The 24,263-nt window shown below is 36.7% G+C and overlaps 1 long non-coding RNA gene across 6 annotated transcripts in view; it reads right to left on the reverse strand.

Moving 5' to 3' along the window:
* Gm33860 overlaps window positions 1-24,263 on the reverse strand; it is a 91,709-nt gene that overhangs the window by 43,932 nt on the left and 23,514 nt on the right. For all 6 annotated transcript variants that reach the window (XR_877258.3, XR_003952583.1, XR_877261.1 and 3 more), the window contains 2 exons: window positions 19,824-19,907; window positions 19,679-19,733 (listed from right to left, as the gene is read on the reverse strand). This is a non-coding gene — a long non-coding RNA (predicted gene, 33860). The remainder of the gene's footprint in view (window positions 1-19,678; window positions 19,734-19,823; window positions 19,908-24,263) is intronic.

Below are 24,263 nucleotides of genomic sequence, written 5' to 3' on the forward strand. Positions count from 1 at the left end.
TAATACTTAAAAGGCAAGGTCATAAACTACGGATCCATCATATTGGAAGCAGTAAAGAAGGAAAATCAAAATAGTATTCTCCTTAATTGAATTATGGCTGAGGGAGTGAATCGAAATTATAGTCAAGGCTCCATTGATATGACTTCATTCATATTTATAGAAGAGTATCTTCTTCCTGTCTTTTTGAGCATCCCTGCTTATGAGTGTCTGGGGTTTACTGATGGGTACCACATGTTACCATGCCTTGTGTGGTTGCCGTTGCGTATATGCATTAGCACCATCTTAGCCCCTTAAAGTTACATAGGTGAAAGTTCAAGAATGACATTGAGTGACATCCTTTTCAGCCTTTTGTCCCTCCCTGTGTTCTCTGAAAAAAGAAGGTTCTATCCTTTAGTATCTCTCAATCTGAAGCTCTTGAATTGCTGTTATTTAAATGACATTTATCTGAAGTTACATTATGGTCAAAATGAATACATGGATTTCTGAACAATTAGAATTTTTCCAATTTACAATGATACAATTGGAACAATAAACTTCATAATAACAGCAAAGTAGCTAATTAACATGATGATCATTTAATTTTACTTTTGATAATGCATGTTTTTATTTAGACTAATACGATGTAAATTATAACCAACAGGCTTTAAATGTCTTCTCATTTGAAGCGTCTGCTCAGTGGAGGAGAACCTCAGAGATGCTATCGTATTTTGGAGGAGGAGGCAGAAGCAAAATCATGGGCTCATCACTACCCAGATGATTGACTTGAGTGGGAATGGGTTTGTTGTTCTTTCTCTGCACTTAGTAAAGGAGATTCAATTATTGCGGGCCTAAAATACTTATGGCTGTCACTGATTTCCTTCAAACTTTCATCTATTCATGGAAGAGAACTTTATTATATTGTATATTTTATTATTATATTGTACCTATACGTGTGTGAATATATGTGTATATGTGTGTGCATGTAAGCACACCCATAGATGTCCTCTGTAATAAATACATGAAGTTAGAGGACACCTTCAAAGAATCAGTTCCTTCTTTCACACATGTGACTAAACTGAACTCACATTTTTAACTCTTGGCATCAACCTCTCTATGTGTTATGCCATCCTGCTAGTTAGACCATTGCAAGATAGTTTTTAAATATAATTTGATTATGTGTCATGCTACAGGGCATCAATGGGCACCTTTTGGAAAAGTTTAAGGGATAAATCTATGTCCAGTATTAAACTCCATACCATTTAAAGTATGTTCCCAATAGGAGTATATTTAATTTGGGCATATATATGGAATATAGACATCCAGAGAGCCAGCATGACCTATGTGAGGCTATAATCTTAAGAGTAAATAATTGAATGGAATTTATTAAAGTAGAATTGGAGGCATGGCTTTCTGTATCATAAAGCACTCTAGCATAATTAAAGATTAGAAGATATTTAAGATAATATGATAGGAGAAATCAGAAATATAAATGAATACAATATTTTCATGCTTTAGAAGACATCATATGATAGCAATCTCTTTGGAAAAACCAAAGACAAATAAAATTAAAAACAAAGTAACCAATTGGGATCAGGGAGGAACAAGAAACAAAGTTCAATTTCTTATTTGGAAAGCTTGTCATTTTAATGACTATACCTGGTTAACATCTTGGCTACATCTCGATTGAACTACAGTTTAGCATTGGAGGGCATAATTGTGATCCAGATCTTGAGGCAGGAAGACAAACATTTCTGGCCTGGATCTTAGCATAGATATCTTGAGGTACAGTGACCATGAAAAGTTTAGGTCAGGCAGGGTAGTATGTGCCTTTAATCCCAGGAGACTAAGGCAAGGAGATCTCTGAGTTCAAGGTCAGCCTAGGACAAAGCAAATCCCAGAGGTAGGCATGGTGGTGCAGACCTTTAATCTGGGCCACAACTTCTGCTGAAGGCCTACAAAAGGACATTGACAGAAGAAATAGTCACTCTTCTCCAGCCACTTGCACTTACTTGCCAGAACATCTGTTGGAGCCCAGAAGACCAGCTGAAACTACCCCTGTGGGACTGAGTAACTACTAGATCCTTAGACATGCATTCTTAGATTCTGCCCACTGTTGGGATAGTTGGACTAAAGACTATAAGTCACCACAATAAATTCCCATAATACAGAGAGACATTCCATAAGTTCTGTGACTAATATACCGGGAACAGAGTATTGATGTGAGAGATCTGACCTTCCTTTCATTTGGAAGAATGTGAATTTTGGGATTTTGGATTAGAAAACAATGTAATGCTTTAAATGGGGTATGATGGGCTAGTCTAGGAGGAATATGGAAGAGTTTGTTACTGAGAGTAATTTAAATTGTACAGACCTTGCCCAAGCAATTTCAGTGCAGAATTTCAATGTGTGACCTAGAGACTGATTTTGTGATATTTTGGTGAAGAATGTGGCTACTTATTGAATTTGTCTGAAAAGTCTGCCTGATGCTAAGGTGAAGAGACTCTGGTTAATTGCATTCATAAAGGAAGTCTAAGCAATGCCCATCATAGACTTTGTTTTCTAGTTAAGTCTCATGAAGAGCATTTTAAACAATCATAGCAAGCTGAGAAAGAAAAAAATATTTTATATATATTTCAAGTATTAAAGCGGTACCAAGAAGTGAAATGAAACTGAATACTGTGTTCAAGGATTAAACAGGATTAATTAATTAATTGAATTAAGAGAGTAGTGACCTTGGGGCAAGATCCAGCCCAGCTAAACTTAGGACCAGGCATGGTTATACAAGTCTTTAATCCCAGAAGGCAAAGACAAGCAGATCTCTGAATTCAAGGCCAACATAGAACAGAGCAAGTTTTAGGTGAAGAAAAACTTAAATCCAGGCTTTATTTCCAAATGCTTAAGAGAAAGGCATTCCGATTTCTTGAGTTCAAAGTCAGTCTATAGTCAAGTTCCAGAACAGCCAAGCTTAGTCAGTGAAGGTGTTGGAAAAACAGAAAGCTGTTGATAATGTAATAGAACAGGGGACTGGCCATGTTCCAGCCTCAGCAAGCAGGAGAACTCAGCATCTTTGGCCACATAGCTCTAGCTTTACACTCCAGAATAGAAGAGGCTAATGGGACAACTGATGCTGGTTAGCTGGAGTTAAAAAATTAGCTATGATTAAGAGGAGACCAGCATCACTGAGGATAAAACTTCTGGGAAGTGTTTTCTGAGAACACAAAGAAGCTGTGATCCAGAAATAGCTGAGTATGTACTTTGAGTTGTAATTGTACTTGGTAATGTATAAGAGTCATCATGGTGGTACTGGTTTTGAAGGCATGAAGGGATCCTGCGGAACAGCTGAGACTTGACACTAGGAGAGGCCATGGAAGGCCATTGGTGAACGTGAAGCCTCAGTTGCAATTGTTGGCCCAGAACTGAAGGGGTCACACAAAGGAGTGACCTTTGCAAGAACAGCAGCTGCAGTGGAGTAGATCAACCTGAGCTTAGAGTGCTAAAGAGAGCAGAGTTAGAGAAATGGTACCAATCCTTTGGAAGAGCCCAGAAGATCATGTCTGGATGACAGATATTGAAACAAGAAGCTGTAACATTGAAGTCACTTTGGAGACCCCAAGATGTTCAAGATGCCAGAGCCATGGGCTAGCTGCAGAGGAAAGCTACTAACCTGGAGAGGAACCATCCCAGGAGAAAGAAGTTTCTTGCTGTTAACAAACATAAAAAGGAGTTGGAGATCTGATGACTTCTTTGACATCAGCCATGGAGATGCAGAGTTTGGAGTTTGTCCAGCTGGTTTCCTGTCTTTCCTTGGGAATTACAGTTAAGTGATTGGATGAATCTCAGAGAAGACTTTGAACTTTGGATTTTTAACTTTGTTGAGATTGCTGTAGACTATGGTAAATTTTGAAGTTGGACTAAATGCATTTTGTATTATGCTATTTTTAGGTATGGCCTCTATAGACTCATATGTTTGAACAAGCCTATTGGGGCCAGTGAGTTAAATGTTATGGCTTGTATATGGTTTTTCTCAGCCCAGGAAGGGGTACTATTATAAGGTATGGCCCTGTTGTAGTAGGTCTGGCCTTATTGAAGGAGGTGTGTCACTGTGAGTATGGGCTTTAAGACCCTCATACTAGCTTCCTGAAAGCCAGTATTCTTCTAGAAGCTTTCAGATGAAGATGGAGAACTCTCAGCTCCTCTTGCAGGATGCCTGCCTGGACAATGACATAGTCCTGCCTTGATAATGGAGTGAACATATGAACCTGTAAGTCAGCCCTAATTAAGTGTTGTTTCTCTAAGAGTTGCCTTGGTCATGGTGCATGCTCACAGCAGCAAAACCCAAACGAACACAGTCCTTATACATAATGAAATCATGGAGTGTTCTGGATTGGCTGGTTTTAATGATCATAGCATTAGAATGTGTAATTTTATCAGAATTGAACTGGAAACATCACTTTTTTTAAAGTGGAACAACACATAGAAAGGAGAGATTATTCAGATAATAGAATATTTACCAGCATGCACTAAGCTCAGGGATAAACATCCAGACCACATGAAGTCAGTCTTGTGTGCATGCCTGTAATCCCAGCACTGATGGAGAAGAATGTAAAACAGTTACCAGATGAAGACCATCTTTAGCTACAACTCCAAAGACTACAGGAAGCTTTGTTCTGCATCACATTTTATTTGTCCTACTCATGTGGAAATGGCAGACGACTTGTTGGTGAACATTAACACATACAATTGTCTCAGTTAAGGTTATCATTGCTATGAAAAATACTCTGAGCAAAAGAAAGATGAGAAAGAAGGGGTTTATTTGGATTATACTTCCACAGTGCTGATCATCATCAAAGGTTTCCAGGCAGTAACTTAAGCAAATCAGTAACCTACAGGCAGAAGCTAAAGCAGAGGCCATCGAGGGGTATTGCTTACTGGCTCCCTCATAACTCTCTCAGCCTACTTTCTCTAGAATCCAGTAACAAAAGCATAGGAATGACACCACCCACAATGTGATAGGTCAGCCTCACCATTCACTAATCAAGAAAATGCCTTACAGGTTTGCCTACAAAAGAACGAGATCATATGGAATCATTTTTTAAGGTAAGGTTTCTTACTCTCAAATAACTTTAGTTTGTGTCAAATTGACATGAAACTGTCCAGCATAATAATTTTAGAAAAATGTAAAAAAGAGAAGGAAAGGGTAGAACAAACAGCTTGGATTGCTAGGTCTGTGTGGTCAATGTCTTTTATCTAAACATCCCGAAGACTTTATTCCTAGTTCTGAGTACTGTTGTAAACATGTTCACTTTACTTTTTTCATTTTGAAATTGTCAACATATTCTTTCCTTATTTATTTAATCTTTGAGATTATAATATAATTACATCATGTCCATCACTTTCTTCCCTAGAATCCTTCCATTGTCTCCCTTCTTGCCCTTTATCAAATTATTTCTTAACAGGAAGAAAGAAAAATATAGTTCTTTTTTTTCCAGAAGCCTCACTCAACCAGAGAAAAGTGTTATCATATTTACTGAAGGATGCTGTCTTAAATATTTATTTTCATGTAATTATTTATGCTACACAATTTCTAAAAGAGGCGTTTAAAGTCTGATGCCTGTGAATGCCCTCATGGGGATACTCAAAGGAGAGTTATCCACTCATTATTTCATGTTATAAACGTTTGTGAACTGACCTCAAGATTATCATAAAGCTGCAGCAATAGAGACAGGATGGTACTGGTAGCAAAAGAGATAGATCAGTGGAGCAGAGTAGAGTGCGCAGAAATGGATCAAATGAGGCTCAGAGGAAAAATGAACTGTTTTCTGACATAGGGGCAAAGACAATTCAGTGAGGAAGGAATTCTCATTTTCAAAAACAGAAGCAGTGTGACTATATTTTATACACAGAGGCAGTCTAATCTTTGACCTTGAATTTTCCCCCAACTACATGCACACAATGAACCTAGACTTAAATACAAGATACAAAACCAAAATCCTTCTAGAAAATATTGCCGGAAAGTGTCTGTATGCCATTAGATTTGGTGATTACTTTTATATACAATACTGAATATATGACCCATGAAGTAATATTGCTAAATTGGATCCTATTAATATTAAAATCTTATACTCTGTGAAAAACATTATGAAGAGAATGAAAGAAAGTCACATACTAGGAAAAATTGAAGAACATATCTAAATTACTTTTTAAAATGTATTAATTGACAATATTTGTGTTTATGTAGTTAAAAAATTATGTTTAGGAATATGTATATAATGGGCAATGCAAAATAAACCTAATTAATATATATATATATTCCCTCCCACATTTAGTTGTAAAATTACTTATCTCTTCTCAGTCATTTTCAAATACATGCTTTCTTGCTATCTGGAGCCAGTATCTAATTGAAAAATCTAAGAATGGGCAAAGGAGAGAAGCATAGAGTTCAACAACAAACATGTATAGATGGTCAAGTAGACAGTGTGTAAGTCTACCAATGGTTGTTAAATATACATTATGAAGTAACTGCAAATTTGAACAACAGCTTGAAAGAACCATGTGAGTACTAGAATGTCTAAAATCCAAAATACTAACTCTAAACCTTAGGAGAGATGAGAGCAATGGGAACTCCAATTTATTTTTATTAGGTCTTTCTAGTAGAGCAAAACAGCTACCTGTCTTGTGAAGCTGAGGATTAATTTTCAATAAATTGCTTCAAAATGACTTCAGTATTCTTCCAAATCATTTGAAAAATGATGTCCATATTTTAAAATGCACACTGTTTACACTATTTTTCCAAGATGGGATGATTCTAATAATACCATATTCACACATCTCCTGGGTCCATCATGGAATAGTTTGCAATTCATTGGCCATTGTCCTAGGCACTTGTCTTCACAGTGTCTGTCTCAAAAGTGTGTGCTTGCTGCACAAAATGTTCTTTCCCATCAAGTTGACCTATAGTCTGATCTGATCTTTTCCACATGAGCTCTTAAAAAAACCAATTTTCTCTGTCCATATATGCTTTCTCTTTAATTTCTAGCATATACCAGATTTATAATTGCCCTATCGTTATGGAATATAAGTGGATACATTAAGATTCTCTTCAGCCTTTCTATTCAAACATGACCATTTTTCATAGACAAAAGTAGTCTATTCTTTCACAATTACCCCAAGAGATTATTATGAATAATGTAATCTATGATGCCTGTGATCTGGAGAAGCTAACAAGGATGAATATAATTTTAAGTAGAATTAGACAAAGCACATAAGGTACTAAAATATTATGTACTGGCACCTACTGATTTGAAAATAAGAATAAGTCTTATTCATATTACTCCTCCATTTCAAGCATATACCAAAGATCAGTTTTACTAACACCATTCCCAACAAAGATCTATATTCCAGTTGTATTGTTACCAAAATAATACTTAAAAGAAAAGCTCTTAGCAACAGATGGAGGCATATAGAAAAATACCCCCAATCAAAATTCAGAGTTGTGGAGCATACTTCCAATAGATACAGCTGCATCACAACTCTCAAACCTAATACTCAGAGATCTTTGTGAAAGAGGGCTAGAAGGAGGATAAGAACTAGAGAAATAGAAAATTTTCTATGAGATTGTGTTTCTTAGGAATGTCATAAGCTATACCCATAAAGTCCTACTAATGTCCTTACCTAAATGTGATTTGGAAAAGAACAATAGACATGTTAATATAGAAAAGGAAATCCAAGGAAGCCTCAACCCTACATAAAGAACTACAGCAACTGAGGATGCTGAAAGTGAGAGAAATCCTCAGGGAACAGTAGACAATTGGTTATCCAATTCCAAATGGTCATCTCTGAAAAATACACAAAGGTAATGACCTGAGAACATTATACTTACAAACATATGTGTATATGCATACATGCATATGCATATAAAATTAATAAAAGAAAAAGGAAGGAAGAAAGAAAACTTTGTAGTTATATCATAATATCCAAATATAAAAGAAATGTTTAAAAAGAAGAAGAAACAATGAAAAATATATTTGCCATTTTATACCTTTGAATGTTTATATGTTATGATCTGCAAGATGTGCTGAGGAATATAGAGAGGATCTTGCCAAGTGTTTATATAAAGTGATTAAGTAGTGAAGCTTTAAATAAGCTACGTAAAGGAAGAATAAGTGAATAGAGCTTTTAGCATTTTCCTCTCAATAATGAACTTCAAAATACCTGCTGAACAAGGAGCAGATATCTTTTTGGGAACTCAGCAAGTGAGAGAAGCATACACTTCATAGAGAACCCAGGAAGAAATTTGCAAATGCTCACAACTGTCCAGAACACATTTTTGTTTGTTTGTTTGTTTGTTTGTTTGTTTTCGTAGTTTCTTTCATTTTAAGCATTGGAATTATATATTACTCAGTACAGTCTTAAACCATTCATAGAGGTCAGGCATCAAGTAATTGTACATTAATCCACTTTATTTGGTAAAGATGATGAGGACATTGGACTTCAATGGGTTGAAATCTGATTTCCTGCACATCTTTTTTTCCAGTAATTTATTTACTGTCACTACAAAACAGCTGATCTATTGTAGACCTCCTGAACAGTAGTAAGCCTTGAGAAGTCAATATTATGATAAAATACAGCCCCAAAACCTCGTTCTCTAGCAAAAGAACTAAGAGGAGCCCAGAGGCTTTTAACCAGTACTTTCATATTGTTCTACAGACTCAAGGCAGACTCCCTAGTGAGGAATGTGAAGCTCTGGAGTATTGTCACAAATGCATTAATCACATGGTTGTTTGCTGAAAGGAAGATATTGATGTGTTAGTTGTAGCTGGGTACTTGCTAGCATTTGTATTTATGAGAATAAAGTCACATTCCTATTTTCACATATCATTTAGGAGGGTTACTGGAAAAAATCTGAGAAACCTAAGATGACTCAGAGATTCTGATTCCAGGCCTTGGTTTAGTTGGATGCTCTCTGTCGTCAATTTCCACTGGTTTTGGATGAAAGGCACATCTTTTTCCCATATTATAACTTGCTCATCTCACAAACATTAGTAATTTCTGAAATCTAGATAAATGTGCCCCAATATGACCATAAGAGGATAATTCAATTAAACACTCCTAAAACGTGTAGTTGGGGAATGGTTGACTCTTTTTTTTTCCCCTCCATGCTTTGTATACTCTCCAATGGGTTTAAATATTTTTAAATTAGCTGAGTCTGCCCCCAGAGATGTTCGTATCTTCATTTGTTTTGTTTGATCACATTAACTTATAAGTTGCCTCATATATTTCTGGAAAGTGTTTCAGGACATAAATATGATAACAAAATTAACATTCCTTCCTTGAAATGTTGAGCTTCAGGCTGAGCTAAGTCTACATCATCTTAACTTTCTTAATTTTAGCTCTTTGCACATGATCAATTTAGGTAAATATTTCTGGATTGATGTTTATTTTTAGATGTTTTCATTACTTATGTGAGTGTGAAATGCGTTTCTTAAAATCTATTCGTTGAGTCTTGCTTTAGAAGTTTTTTGAAGTATGTCATGTTCAAAGTGCTATTAAGTACCTTGAGTCCCTTTCAGCTTAGAGGTACACATTTCCCATTTTAGGGGAGACAGGGACTATGCTCCAACCTTTGTGCACTTAATTAAAACACAAAGGAAGCTTAATTAGAGTAATAAATGCAATTAGAGGCATCTGTAATGAGGAAACTGCTGCTCAATGTTTAGAGCCTCAGAGAGGGGATGGCCAGATGGATTAATTAATCAATGTTAACTTTCATTTGTTTAAACTCTTTGAGCTTCTCTGGCATGAAGAAACAACACAAACACAAGGTATGCATGTTATTGTGACGAGGTAAAAAGTCTTCATGAATCTACTTTCTTATGTGCACCATGTAAAGAGCTCTAATTGTGGAAGCTGACCTTTGATTTTGGCGGTGCCCTATCACGAGCACCACATCTGGTGCCTAACCATATTGCAGCATGCTGTCACACAACTGAGGATGTTAAATACCCATTTCCAATATTTCAAGGAATTTATTTCCACATCCAATAAAATGTCATTTAATCTATTTTGTGTCTCCAGCTCTTGCGCTGCCTCTGTTTCCCTTTCCTGTTGTGATGCCAACCTTGTTCTGTGTATGGAAACTACTTCTATTGTCCCCATGACATCACAACAGCTGAAATTTCTTGAATGACTCATAACTACAGTAAATCTTCCAGAGAGTGATAGCTTATTACTTTTAAGGAATTATGTTAATTAAAAACATATTTGTTGAGTTTCTTTTCATCTCTAGTGCAACATTTATTATGGAATAATACTTCTGATTGAAAATAAAGCAAAGCAAACACATCTTGAGATGTGAATGATGACATGAGTTAATGCTGGCTGCACATGCACAGGCAAGCTACTGCTTTCCTACAAAACATCCTGACTACATCACATTGCACTCCTTTCTTGAATAGTCACACTGGTACTGGCCTAGTCATTCTTGATGATCAAAATATCTCAACGGACATCGTGTTCCTTGCCCAAGATGTATAGGGCACTTCTCTTAATGCAGAATGTCATGCCAGATTCCCTCGTCTGAAGGTTCTGTCTGTCTGAAATTCTATTTGAATTATTACATGCTTGGGTAGCTTCAAGAACAGCAAAGAGATACTTGCTTAATGCAACCTACCATCACATCCTCTTTCTCACAATTTGAAAAACCTCTTCCTGACACCCAGTCACCATGTACTGACAAATATCATGATGGATGAGAAAGATACTGAGATGTATGTAATATACCAAGACAATGGAAGCAAGCATTGTTCTCTACAGATTTCAGGTGAGAGCTGTGCTGGATGTTATCTCTGAGGGTTTTTGTAGAGTTATGGAGAACTTGCAGTTCTTGACAAAAGATAAGCTAAAGGTTTATCCATACAAACAATTTCATTCTTCCTCCTGATATTTATATTCCTATTAATAAATTGAACATTAAAAACTTCTTAAATACCCACATAATTTTTACTACCTATGTACAATGTGCCCATAAGAAATTAATATATTTTCTTGTAAATAAAAATGTGGAATTCTACCTTAGATATAATGAAATGTACTCTCCAACACATGGTATTTGGTTATGTCTCAAGTAGCAGCATCATTAAAAAACATTCCCCATGTTTTTGTTTTTTTCTCTCTTTATACCTGTAGTTGTTGCTACAGTTATGGAAAGTGATTTTATCTTCAATTAGAAAATTAGAGATTTTATGGGAAAAGGTAGAATTCTGAAATGTAATGAAATTTAATGCCTAATTCAGTAAGAGAGGAATAGTGACAGAAAATGAGATGCATTAGACAGGAAACAATATATACCGCTATTCCAAAGGAATTTTTCCTGGACAAGAATAATTTTGGAAAATCATAAAAACATAAAGCGTCTACTCTTTTCAAGAAGGAAAGGATTCTCTCTTTGGTCTAAGTTGGAGTGGCAGCAGCGCTGAGGGGCAGCAAGGAGTTGTGGTAATAGAGAAAATCTACAGTAATAAATACATTGATTAATTAAAGGATAAAGGCACTCAAACTTGTTTTGGGGATTTATAGAGAGTATCAATTGACCAGGGTACAGTGGAGGTGACAGGGTATGTGTGACCTATAGAGTGAATATGAGTTGATGCTCAAATTTGCGAAAGAAGCAATGAAATGTATGCATGGTAGTTAAGAACAATAGGCAATTAAAGAACGAATCTGTGATCCACTGACATTCCTAGGAGAGTTCACATAGTAGGCAATCAAAACATAGAGTTATAACATTATGCAACACGTGGAAGTGAATAATTCCGCCTTGGGTAATCTAAACTATGTGTTCAAAAATATCATGGAAGAACTTAGAAAATTCCTAGGCTCAACATGAAAACACATCTTCCAGATTCTTTGTGATACGTGAAAGAAGCCATACGAGAGTAATTCATAGATAAATTTGCCTGTATAAAAATGTGAAATATTATAACTGCCCAAGCCAAGAATCTCCTGAAACACAACTTCCAAAATTAGCAGGTGGAGATAAAAAAGAAAGATGTGATCAGAAATTAATGGAACAAAATAGAATAACAACAAATCATGCTAACAGCAGTGGGTTCTTTGACTCCATAAATGAGAGAGGTAAACAGTGAAGCTAGCCAAAAAGTAGAACAAAAGCAAACAAACAGCAAAAACCCAAACAAATGAAAACAGACTGCTGTTCATCAAAATAGAGAAAAAGATCAGGATATCATACCAGGCATGGATGAAACAAATTACTTATTAAGGACAATGTTAGGATTAAAACTTAACAAGGACATTTTTATGTTTTCTTTCTGTGATTTTGCTTAAAATTAACAAACAAAATAGAAGAAAATGTTCTGAATGCTGACTATGTGCACTACTCTATTCTTGTCTGCCGATCCCTATCATGTAATGTGTATAGTTGTGTTTAGTTCTTCACTGTCCTGCATACAAGAGATACTCTGCTTCAATTTACTCTTCTAGAGTGGCATATCAATTTGGTCCATTACGGATTAAGAAATTACTAGTAGAGTGCTGTTCAAAGTCTAGTAAGTCCACTAGATCTGTTATGTAGATTAATTTTAAAACTTCTTTGTTGAGTTTCATCTGCACCTTTAAGCTACGGCTGAGAGGAAATTGATCCACTTATTTTACATCTAGACTGTATCTTTCTCTATATGTTCATTAGTATTTGTTTCATTAAATTGTGTACACCAAATCCACACACACACACAAACACACACACACAAACACACACACACACAGGGAGGGACGGAGGGAGGGAGAAACGGAGGGAGAGAGGGAGGGAGGGAACAGGAGGGAGAGACATTTACATCTTCAAGATTGGCTATATTTTTTATTAAAAATTAGCATCTTTATTTTGACAAATTTTTTCATAATTCTCATTTTATAGTTTACAGAATAGGCATTCTTTGCTTCCACTTGCATTATTTATAATATTTCAGTCTTTGAATTTCAATGAACTATGATATTTTTGGACATATAATATGTTCTCTTCTATAATAATTCTTCAATTTGGATATTTGCTGATTTACTCATTTGGACAGGGCTGTGCTCTTGTTCTGCCTCCCAGTATTGTTTTTCCCATGTCACTGATTTCTATATTGTTGGAACTGCCTTTTATTCTTCCTCCTTGTATAGTATTCCTTTAATAATTTTCTTTAATGGTTTCTTAGTGGCCCTGAATTTCTTTAGATATCACTAATATTTGGCAACTTATTTCTCCCTCAAATACAAAAGAAAAAGGAAACTTGGTTGGCTGTTATTTATCTTTATGAATTGAAATATGACATTCTATGCTTTTTGTAACTTTCAGGATTATAGCAGAGAGGCCTAATATCTTTCTGACAGATTTATTTCTGAAGATGAATTAGATGTTTCATTTACAGCTTTTGTAATGTTTCTTTGTTCTATAGCTTTAACATTTTAATGGGGAAGAATCTTGGAGACTTTTTTAGATTATATCTACCTGGAGTAATAAATCAATGCAGGAGTCAAGATAGAGTCTTATTAAAATTCAAGCCCTCAACTTGTGAGTTCATATCGTTCCTGCAACTGGGAGACTTATCTGTTTATTTTCATATCCCTTTAGCTTTGATCAAAGAACTGTATTCTGTTATGTGGATTCTTCAGTTTCATCTTTTTCATAATCTCAACTTCTTGGAAGTTATGGTCTCGTTTGATTATTTCTTTACGTCTTTTATTGTTCCCAGAATGTGAGAATTCTTCTGCCTCCATTCTACCAGCAATGTTCTTCTTTGTGTTTGATTTCTCTATAACATGTTTTCCTCAGTGTTTTATTTAATTGACAGACTCATTTCCAACATTTGCATTTGGTTCTTTCTCGAAATGTCAACTTTAGTGTGGAATGTTTCCTCTATGTTGTTCAATTTCTTGTCTATTCAGCTAACTTTACTATTTACATTGCAAAATTTTGTATCCAGAAGACTGATTGATTTATTGCTTTCTTTATTCATTGTTTAAGTTGTCTTTAAGATTGCCAAACATTTTGTAAGGCTTGTTGACAATTTTCACTATAAGATATTGAATCATTTTCTCTGATATTTTATTTCTTTTTCTTTTGCTTCAGTTGTTGAAAAGTTTGGGGCTTTGTACACACTCTTGCCTTTCCATTCAACTTCTTATTGTTACAGTTTGCCCATGTTAGGAGAGAACTCTGTTAATTTTATTTCCTTGTACAACTATTTACATTGTTTTACTTTATGGATCCTTTTTTTAGTAACAAATTTTAATTTTAATTTCTTTCTGATCCTGGATGATGGTTGGAGGGAGATATAGTCACTTGTCATAGCAACAACCATCTAGCAACATGCCTGGCATGAACACTGAAATGGATGCTTTAATTAAATGCTCAGGAAGAATGTTTTTGAGAAAAATGTAACTCTAAATATTATTAAGTAATGAAAATGGAATTAGGAAGTAGAAAAGAGAAGAAATGAAGAGAGGGAAAAAGAAGTAAAGGAGAAATCTAAGGAATCTAAGTTGATTGACGATAAATGAAAACAGGAACACAACATAATTGTTCAGAAAAAAAAAAAAAAAAGATCATAAATGTAACCAAGCAAGAGAAAACAATAATGGAACAAGAAACAATAATAAAAATTGAAGATTTAAAAACAATGTGTAAGATGAAAGTGAATGATGCAAAATATCCTTGAAAGTGTCTTCTTTGATGAAACGGGTATATGTAGGAGCCAAGATATTCTTTGGAATCACCACTAATAGTCCATGAACAGAAAGATACTTCTGTCTCCGGAACTCAAAGCATTCAGTCCATAAAACTCAGTCTCAAAGCTGCTTTCTGCCCATCTTCCCCAAAGGCTTCATCTCTGTGCAGGGCTCAGGCAGCACAATGCATGCCATGCCTGTCCCTCCCACCTCAGAATAAGACTCTCATGTGCATATGTCTGCCCAGTTGTACAAGGAACTCTTCATCTCTGGAGTAGATTCCAGTTCCTGAAGTTCTGGGAGCCATGGCAGAGGCCATGGGATTTATCTGTGCTGCTGGAAAATCTGTAAAGTGGCTCAGGCCTTCAGACTTCTACCAGGATTGCAACATCTGCCTGTGCCTCTCTGTGTCTAGTGACTTTCTGTTCTGGTCAGTGTCTGTGGATATTCACAGATCTCTCCAGTTTCCTTTTCTCTGAGCCTCTGAAGAGTGGGGCTTGTGGTCCAGAGACAAAGTAATGTGCTATTTTCTGTTCATCCACTTGTTGGTCAGTAACAGGCAGTGTGGCTTGCTCTCGGGGATTGAGTCTCTTCCTCAGGGTTGTCTTCAGCTTGCAGATCAACGGTCTCAAATTTTGGTTTGGGTCAATTTTTATACGTATCCAGAATCCAGGTTTAACTTTAAGTTACAGGTACCAAGGCTTACATACTCTTTCTTTTATCAAATTAGGAAAATTACATTTCCTCTGCGATGTAGGGATTTTTTGTTTGTTTGTTTGGCTGTTTTTTTCTTTTTTTTTGTATTATATTGTATTGTACATTTCTGAAAATCAGAAAATATATGCCTAGCTGAGAGTTAGGCTGAAAATTGCACAACACGAAGTTAAACCTTCTGGCATCCTGCACAAGTACTTATGCTATTCACTGGTCCAGTGTCTCAGAGACTAAGAACAGGCATTCTATCCTTCATAATCACTAAGGATTGAAGACAACTCTGATGAGCTGGAGTGCAGATGGTAGAGGTGATAGAAGTTAATAGTGTACATTTCTCCAAAGTTCTCTTTTATCCAAATAGGGAAAATCTCAACTGCTTCCTCAACATCTCTACCATCGCAATTTTTTTCCAGAAAAAAAAATGAATATTTATTCACTCCTTAGAACACTAAGGACAGTCTAAAGAAGTAATGCCTCCGAAGCTTAACTTGATGAACAAAAGGTTTATTGGGGCCGTTGAATAGGAGCATGTGTGTCTTAAAGGCATCTGTATCCCTTAAAACACCACCCAGCATGTAGCATACAGCAGCTTCCTTTTCACCTTGTACACAACTAGTCCAGAATTTGTTAATTATTATGTGGCTGTGGCAGGGCGGGGGTGTGTGGTCTTATGAGTCTTGTAAATTCTGTTTTCTACTTCAGTCTTTTTCTTCCACCCAGCAGAAAACATTTCACTATAGAGAAAACATCTATATCCATGTTGATCATACAAGTATTTATTTCTAGTTTTTCTTCTATAATATCATGCACTCATAGGTATATATGCCAACAAAAATTAAAAGCCTTTGTTCTATAAGGATTCAGCTGTGCTTACATGCTTACATATGTGTGTACAAACACCCACAACAAACACCCACAGAGACACACACATACACCTTCTAGGCATTAGAGTACTGGTAGACATGCCATTGATATTAGAAGATCTAGTACCTATCATGCAGGTTTAACTATTTTTTTTTAAATTTGGATTTTCACCTCAATTATATTTTTAAAAGTTTCTCTGACCAAATAAATAGGGAAAGAATAAAACAGATTAGCAATTCTGGGTTGTTGCAATATTGGGAATTCCAAAAAGAGATGTGGCCTTTGGTGGGCTCTTAGGAGGTAACTTCTGAGTGGTAGATTATTTTATGTACCCAGATCATTAGTAATACAGGCTGGTATGACAGTGAAAATTTATTATGACAATATAACTTTTTGTCAGTGAACGTGTTTCCTTTCCTGGAGAAGAGAATATAGGCAGCTGAGATCAGACCTGTAGGAGCTACGGGTTTGTGTGACCGAATTCCAATATAAAGGCTTGATATTTATATACAAGAAATATCTGATGTGCTCTGGTATAACATATCTCATCACAACATGGGAACCTGCTCTTGGTCCCATGGTCTGGGGTCTTATCCTTCCCTCCCATCAGTTTTTTTGTGTGACTACACTCTGCCCTAAACCTTAACTTTATGTGATAGATTTTTTTAAAGTTATTACTTCTGTGCATTGTTTAAAGAATCATCAATTCCTGGGGAGATTTTCTAGACCTTTCTTCTGTTTGTCTCTCAGTAAAGACTTCTGTCATTTGCCCTTTGCCACAGGTTCATATTCTTGGAACTTACACACGTTTGTCTCAGTAGCAATGAATTTAAACAATTCACACATTCAATCTTTGGCTGCTTTCTTATCAGTTCTTATAATGTTGAAATTTTAGTTGAACCAATTGCTGATCTTAGCACAAAAGCTGCAGTGACCTTTTTTCCCCAAATTTAGAAGCTATTATACAGATTCATAACTCAATTGATCCTATTATATCAATGGCCACCCAAGAAGCTACCAAAATCAAGAGTGAATTAGAGCAACTGATGTGGGATTGATCTCTTTATATTGGACAGTGCTGGAACAGTGGCAGCTCTGATAATTAGATTTTCTTAATGAGGATCGTGTGTCTGAAGCCACCTGCTACTGTGCCTTGTAGAGAGTGTATCAAATACTCATGGAATGCACATATAGAAAAGGCTATTGAGTTTTTTTGAGAAGAATTGTAAAATAATCCAGTAAGGTAAAAGTATGCAAATTGTACATTTGGATTTAAAGTCTATACTGAATTATCCTCATATAGCAGAGATAACTCTGATGCTTGCTGAAAGCACATACTCTGGTTATCAGAGGGACATTGTCATGTCAGTAGATTCTGCTGAGAGCTGTTTTCTGCTGATTATTTTAGAAATATTTCTCCTCCTTCTTTTCTCTTTTCTTCTCTCTCTCTCTTTCTCTCTGTCTCTGTCTCTGTCTCTCTCTCTCTCTCTCACACACACACACACACATTTTTTATAGCTTAAGTTTTGTGTTATCTGAGGTTTATAAACACCATGCTACATTAATACTTTTGATTGTAAAAGCATCAAAAGGGTTATGGCAAGTGATTTTTGCATGGTATCTTAATAAATTTTTCTGTTGCTGTGGTAAGATGCCATGAACAAGGAACCTTACAGAAAAAAAAAAAGTGGTTTTTTTTTTTTTTTTACGTTTTTAAGATTAAGTTTCCACAAGAGACAGCTATATCTGGGTCCTTTCAGCAAAATCTTGCTAGTGTATGCAGTGGTGTCAGCGTTTGGAAGCTGATTATGGGGTGAATCCCTAGATAAGGCAGTCTCTAGATGGTCCATCCTTTTGTTGCAGCTCCAAACTTTGTCTCTGTAACTCCTTCCATGGGAGTTTTGTTCCCAAATCTAAGAAGGGGCACAGTGTCCACACTTTGGTCTTCATTCTTCTAGAGTTTCATGCATTTGGCAAATTGTATCTTATATCTTGGGTATACTAAGTTTTGGGCTAGTATCTACTTATCAGTGAGTACATATTGTGTGAGTTCCTTTGTGATTGGGTTACCTCGCTCAGGATGATGCCCTCCAGGTCCATCCATTTGGCTAGGAATTTCATAAATTCATTCTTTTTAATAGCTGAGTAGTACTCCACTAGTAAACACATAAGTGGATGCTCACAGTCAGCTATTGGATGGATCACAGGGCCCCCAATGGAGGAGCTAGAGAAAGTATCCAAGGAGCTAAAGAGATCTGCAACCCTGTAGGTGCAACAACATTATGAACTAACCAGTACCCCGGAGCTCTTGACTCTAGCTACATATGTATCAAAAGATGGCCTAGCCGGCCATCACTGGAAAGAGCGGCCCATCGGACACACAAACTTTATATGCCCCAGTACAGGGGAAAGCCAGGGCCAAAAAAATGAGAATGGGTGGGTAGGGAAGTGGGGTGGGGGGGAGGGTATGGGGGACTTTTGGGATAGCATTGGAAATGTCATTGAGGAAAATACGTAATAAATAAAATAATAATAATAATAAAAAGATTAAGTGGAAAAAAAAGATTAAGTTTTCAAAAGGTGAGAGAACATCATGTTTACAAGAAGTAGGATGCTTTGTGGTTACAAAAGTGGGATTCTGAAAGCTCACATTCTTTATGAGAAACAGCAAGCAGAGAGAGGAACACAGAGAATGATATGAGACTTTTGAAACATCAAAGTGCTTCTCCAATGAGGAAGTTCTGTAGCAGGACATACTTCTTAGATCTTCTAGGCAGTGATACTCATTAGAAACCAAATGCTCAAATGCCAAAGTCTGTGGGACACTCTTTATTTTAACTACTATATGTAGAACACTTACATTGCGTATAATTATACAATGATTTTAACTGTTAAAGATAAGCATTTTACACAGCTTCCATGTTTTTCACCTTAGCAGTAGCAAAAGGGTTTTTGTTTTAAGTTTGATTATGTAATCCATTAAAGACTGTGTTCTTGTAGGAAGAGAAGAGTGGGGTCTACTAAGCAGATAAAAAGCACAGAAGGGGTGGCAATCTTGGGGGCTATGAAATGTAATGGATTGTTCTGGCATCCTCTGTATCTTGGAGAAAAACATTAAAGGCAGAAAGTGATTCACCACCCATCAAAGGATAAGTGTAATTCCGTAGTAGCTTCCACTAACAGCTGAAAAGGCCAAGGATCAAGGCTGTGTGTGACAAGCACAAGCATAGAGGAGTTGATTTCTCCATTTCACTAAATAATGAATGAAGTGAGCAGACCCGTGAAAGGAGAACGGGGACATCTGAGATGAAGCACTCCAACCTACATTAGCAGCTTTCTCTGAGATTTCTAAACTACGTAATTATTTATTTCCTTTGTGTGATAGGCTAGTACTTACCCCATGCTTGAAGATGATGCCTAGTCTTAAAGGATATCAGGTCATATTGTATTTCCTGAATAAACAACAATAAAGCAATGATTAAATCATATGTAAACCCATCAAAAGAATCATGGGCACTGCCAGGAGGGGAAAACGATCTTACCTTATAGATCCAGGCAGAACCTAGCTTCTGTATCCAAGCAGGCATCGAGGGAGTCATAGGACACAGATGCTGAAAGCAATGATCCTAAGGGATGGAGAATAAAGTTAGATGAGTGAGACTTTACTAATTTAGGGTTGCTCTTCCACATCATAGAATTGATGGTACTGCTGAAAGGATCATCCGATACAACTCTTACAGAACATTATGATGTCAAGTGAAGATATGAAGACAATTTCCATGTCAAATGATAGAGAAGTTGCAGTTTCTGGTACTAATGAATAAAAAAGAAATAAGAGCTCAGGAGTGAATAGGATACCTAGAGTTAGGAAGACCATGCTCTGCAGGAACGTGGAAAAGAACCTTTTACTTATATAGTACGAAACACTCAGGAATGGCCACTTTTTTTTTTTCCAGTTTATCATGACTCTGATGCCAGGAACGTCAGGATGCAGCATGACATGCAACAACCTATCAGGGCCAGCCTGAGTCCATGCTTCCATGGAAACAATTCACAGAAAAATGCTTCCTGAGAACAGATGTACACTCTTATAATATTTGTGGATGTGTGCAGACCAAGTCAAGTGTAGGAACTGCAAAGCAGACCATCCTACCTCCTGACAAAATCATAACTTTGTTACCAAAACTCCAGTTTTCATTCAATTTTTTCTTCTCTAATCCATTAACAGAAACTGGGTCTCTGCTGGGAACAACCCTCTGATACCTTGGGAAATATATATGGTAATGATACCTTCAGAGTGTTCCCAAAGAGATCAGACCAGCTGTGCTGGAAGTGGCAAGTACATCAAAGGCCTTTGGGATACAATTCTCTTCAGTTCCCCTGTGTATCTACATCTTTGGCAGCAGAGCGTTGATTGCATTTGTTCTGTGTGTTATCTTTTCAAGAATGCTTGTTTAGCAAAGAGCAGTGAAAAAGACAGCCAAAGTCTCCCTGGAACAAAGCATCTAGGACATTGTCATCCCGTGAGATGTAGGGCAGGGAGACATGCTCTTTATTTGAAGGTGTGTATTCTCCTTAGCTTATTTTAGAGTTCTTAATAAGGTCTCTGTAAGTTCCATAGATCTTACTTCTCTGAGTTCTTTAATGTGAACGATTCTGAGGCATGAAGTGTCATTCCTTCCCCATCTACTCATAGAGATAAGGAAATTTCATATTTGGTTTGCTTCTCTGGGTCTGGAAACAACTTATTTTATAATTGAGATACTCTTTGAGTATACTTTGAGATACACTTGCTGACATTAATGGTTACTAATTTTGGTGACTCCAGAAGAAGAGTATGTTCCTAGGATATTAGGAAGAAACCTTCTTTTGAAAACCTGTTGAAGGGTATAGGCTCAAAGCCCTGGGGTAGCAAATACATTCAGGTGTCTGGATTCCGTGTGGAAGTTCACAACACACACCAGAGAATGAAAAGATTTTTCAGAAAACATCCCATAATTTTATGTAAGACTCAAGAGGAATTATTCAGCCATTTGTCATTATGTGACTATAGAATCAAACACATAATTTCATGTTTCCCTCCACCAAGAAGTTCCTTTAGAAATTAGCAATTTCAACCTGTCTGAACATAGGATTTGCTCTGTCAGGGTCAGACAAAAATAATCTGCTTTTCAGGTATTCCAGAATCCACACAGCAGTTACAAAACCTGTACCTGTGCCTCTTTGTCACACAGATTTTTACAATATTGGGTGATCCACTGATAGGATCACTTTTCATAAGGAAGAACCATAGATGAAGGAACTTAACACATCACTGAGTCATGCTGACCCTGATGTCAGCTAAAATTCACTGGACCAAACACACATGACCTAACTTACTAACTAACTAACTCTATTTTTTTCTGGGTTGTTTCTCTGAGGTATCTAGTCATGATGACAAAAACAATTAAAACATAAATATATCCCTGCAAATACGTGAGTTGCAGTTGCCTGGATCCATAAAGAAGACTGAGAACACTTTTAAAGAAGAATAAAAAAATCATATATACTTTTATGACATCAAATAGCAAGAAAACCTTACCAAAAAGAAAAAGAAAATATCAAGCTGGTGGATCTCTATAGTGGGAAGAGGATAGTTTCTAAAGGAAGATCACCTTTAAATAGTAGTCATTCACACCAGAGAAAAGATGATTTAAACTCATGAAGGTTAGATTATCTTTTTACATAATATGTTAACTTTTGTGATATACAACCCAAAATAGTAATTTTTTAATCTCTGAGAAAAGGACAGTAATGACTGGAAATCTCCCCAACAGGCTGTTGGAAGGAGGTACATGGGACCGCTCAATCACGTGTAGAGAGACAAGTGGCCTGAGGTAAGGATAGGGAGTTCTAGTTGGCAGTGGCACAAACCCTTGCTGATGGAAGTCACAGATATAGACTTGCTTTATATTTGGAAGCACACAGAGCAATTAGCAGTGAAAAGCCCATCTCTACATAGGATATGTATGGAAAGCCCTGACAAACACAGGGGAAAAAACTGCTTTAGAAACGGTTCCCTCTGATGTAGGTGTCTTGAATCTGAGTTTACTCACTTCTAAACGGGCTCAAATTAGACAATATGGAGGTTACATTAGTAAAAAAAAAGACCTGTTCATTGATAGTCACTACATATACCCAATAAGGTTATAAATATTTCTATGATGAAATATCAATACATGCTATTAAAAATGAATGTTGCAGTGCTGGAGTATCTATCTTCTACAAATATCCAGGATTCAATTCCAAACACTTACATAGTGGCTCAAAAATTATCTAACTCTAGTTGCTGGGCATTTGACATACTCTTCTGACATCTCCTGGCACCAGGAACACAAAGGGATATGTGTAGGTAAAACACATAGGAACATAGAGGTAAAACACATAAGATAAAAATAAATAAATTTTTATAAAGTTGAATGCTACATATATTAAAGTAGCTAATACACTAACATTTATTTACCCATATGTTTTAATTATTATATTGTGAGATTATTGAAAGTTAAGTCTTAACTTAGATTTTATGTGTGACCATAATGTCCTAGGGTTTCAGAAGAAGGGTCAAGGTAGCTTTAATTCCAGGTACCTTAAACATGTAGATGGCAGGAGTTGGCTACCTATTCTTTCCCAACTTGGCACTATAAAGCCACTCCACCACTCTCAATCCTAGGAAGAGTTTATTACCCTGATAATTATCGGGCTTCTCTCCTTATCTGACATAATGAGGTGTCGCTGCTGGACTCTAAATCTCCTGAGTATGTAGATGAAGCATCTTCCAACATTTCTTCCCTGGACAATAGTCCACATCCACATGAACCTTGCCCCAGAGACTTTGAGCACCTCTCCATGGACATTTATACCCTCTTCTCCCCACTCCCCAGAAAACCATCCAGTTCTTCAAACCTATTCCCAGGTGTGTTTGCTACCTGTGTACTCATCACAAACCAAGATGCTCAACTGCACTCACTCATGCCCAGCTAAGCATTCTTTCCATCAGTCCAGACAGGTGCACAACAGTCCTGGCTATGCCAAGGGAGAAGCAGACACTGGGCTACAATCTTACATGCATATACTCCTTGTTTTACCTCTACCGAAAAAAGCAACTCCATCTCTTTTAACACTTCAAAAGGCATGAATCATGTTGATTTGATCTTATATCCTGACTGTGGTTTGTGATCATTTAAAGTGTGGTATGTAGGTATGTGTGAATTTTTGACAGAACAAAATTGTTTACTGATTAAATAGTTGACATGAATAGTACTATAAAGAGGGAATTTGAAGCGCCTAAGGCAAAAGCATTTCTCCCAGCTCTTTAATTTTTCCTACTTAGGAATAATGTGGGGAATTTGCCACATAGTACACAAGCTAGAATGTACACAATTTATTTTTTATTTTCTCAAAATTAGATACTTTTTTAGTTTTGATTCTTTTTTTTTTTTAGATGTTTCAATGCTTGGTATTTTTATTTTATTTTAATTAGGTATTTTCTTCATTTACTTTTCCAATGCTACCCCAAAAGTCCCCCATACCCTCCCTTCCCATTCCCCTACCCCCCCCCCCACTCCCACTTCTTGGCCCTGGTGTTCCCCTGTACTGAGGCATATAAAGTTTGCAAGACCAATGGGCCTCTCTTTCCACTGATGGCCAATACATATGCAGCTAGAGACACGAGGTGGGGGGGATGGGTTACTGGTTAGTTCATATTGTTGTTCCACCTATAGGGTTGCAGATCCCTTTAGCTCCTTGGGTACTTTCTCTAGCTCCTCCATTGGGGGTCCTGTGATCCACCCAATAGCTGACTGTGAGCATCCACTTCTGTGTTTGCTAGGTCCCAGCATAGCCTCACAAGAGACAGCTATATCAGGTTCCTTTCAGCAAAATCTTGCTAGTGTATGCAATGGTGTCAGCGTTTGGAGGCGGATTATGGGATGGATCTCCCGGTA

The sequence above is a fragment of the Mus musculus genome, chromosome 18 (assembly GCF_000001635.26).
Source record: "Mus musculus strain C57BL/6J chromosome 18, GRCm38.p6 C57BL/6J".
Lineage (NCBI taxonomy): Eukaryota > Metazoa > Chordata > Mammalia > Rodentia > Muridae > Mus > Mus musculus.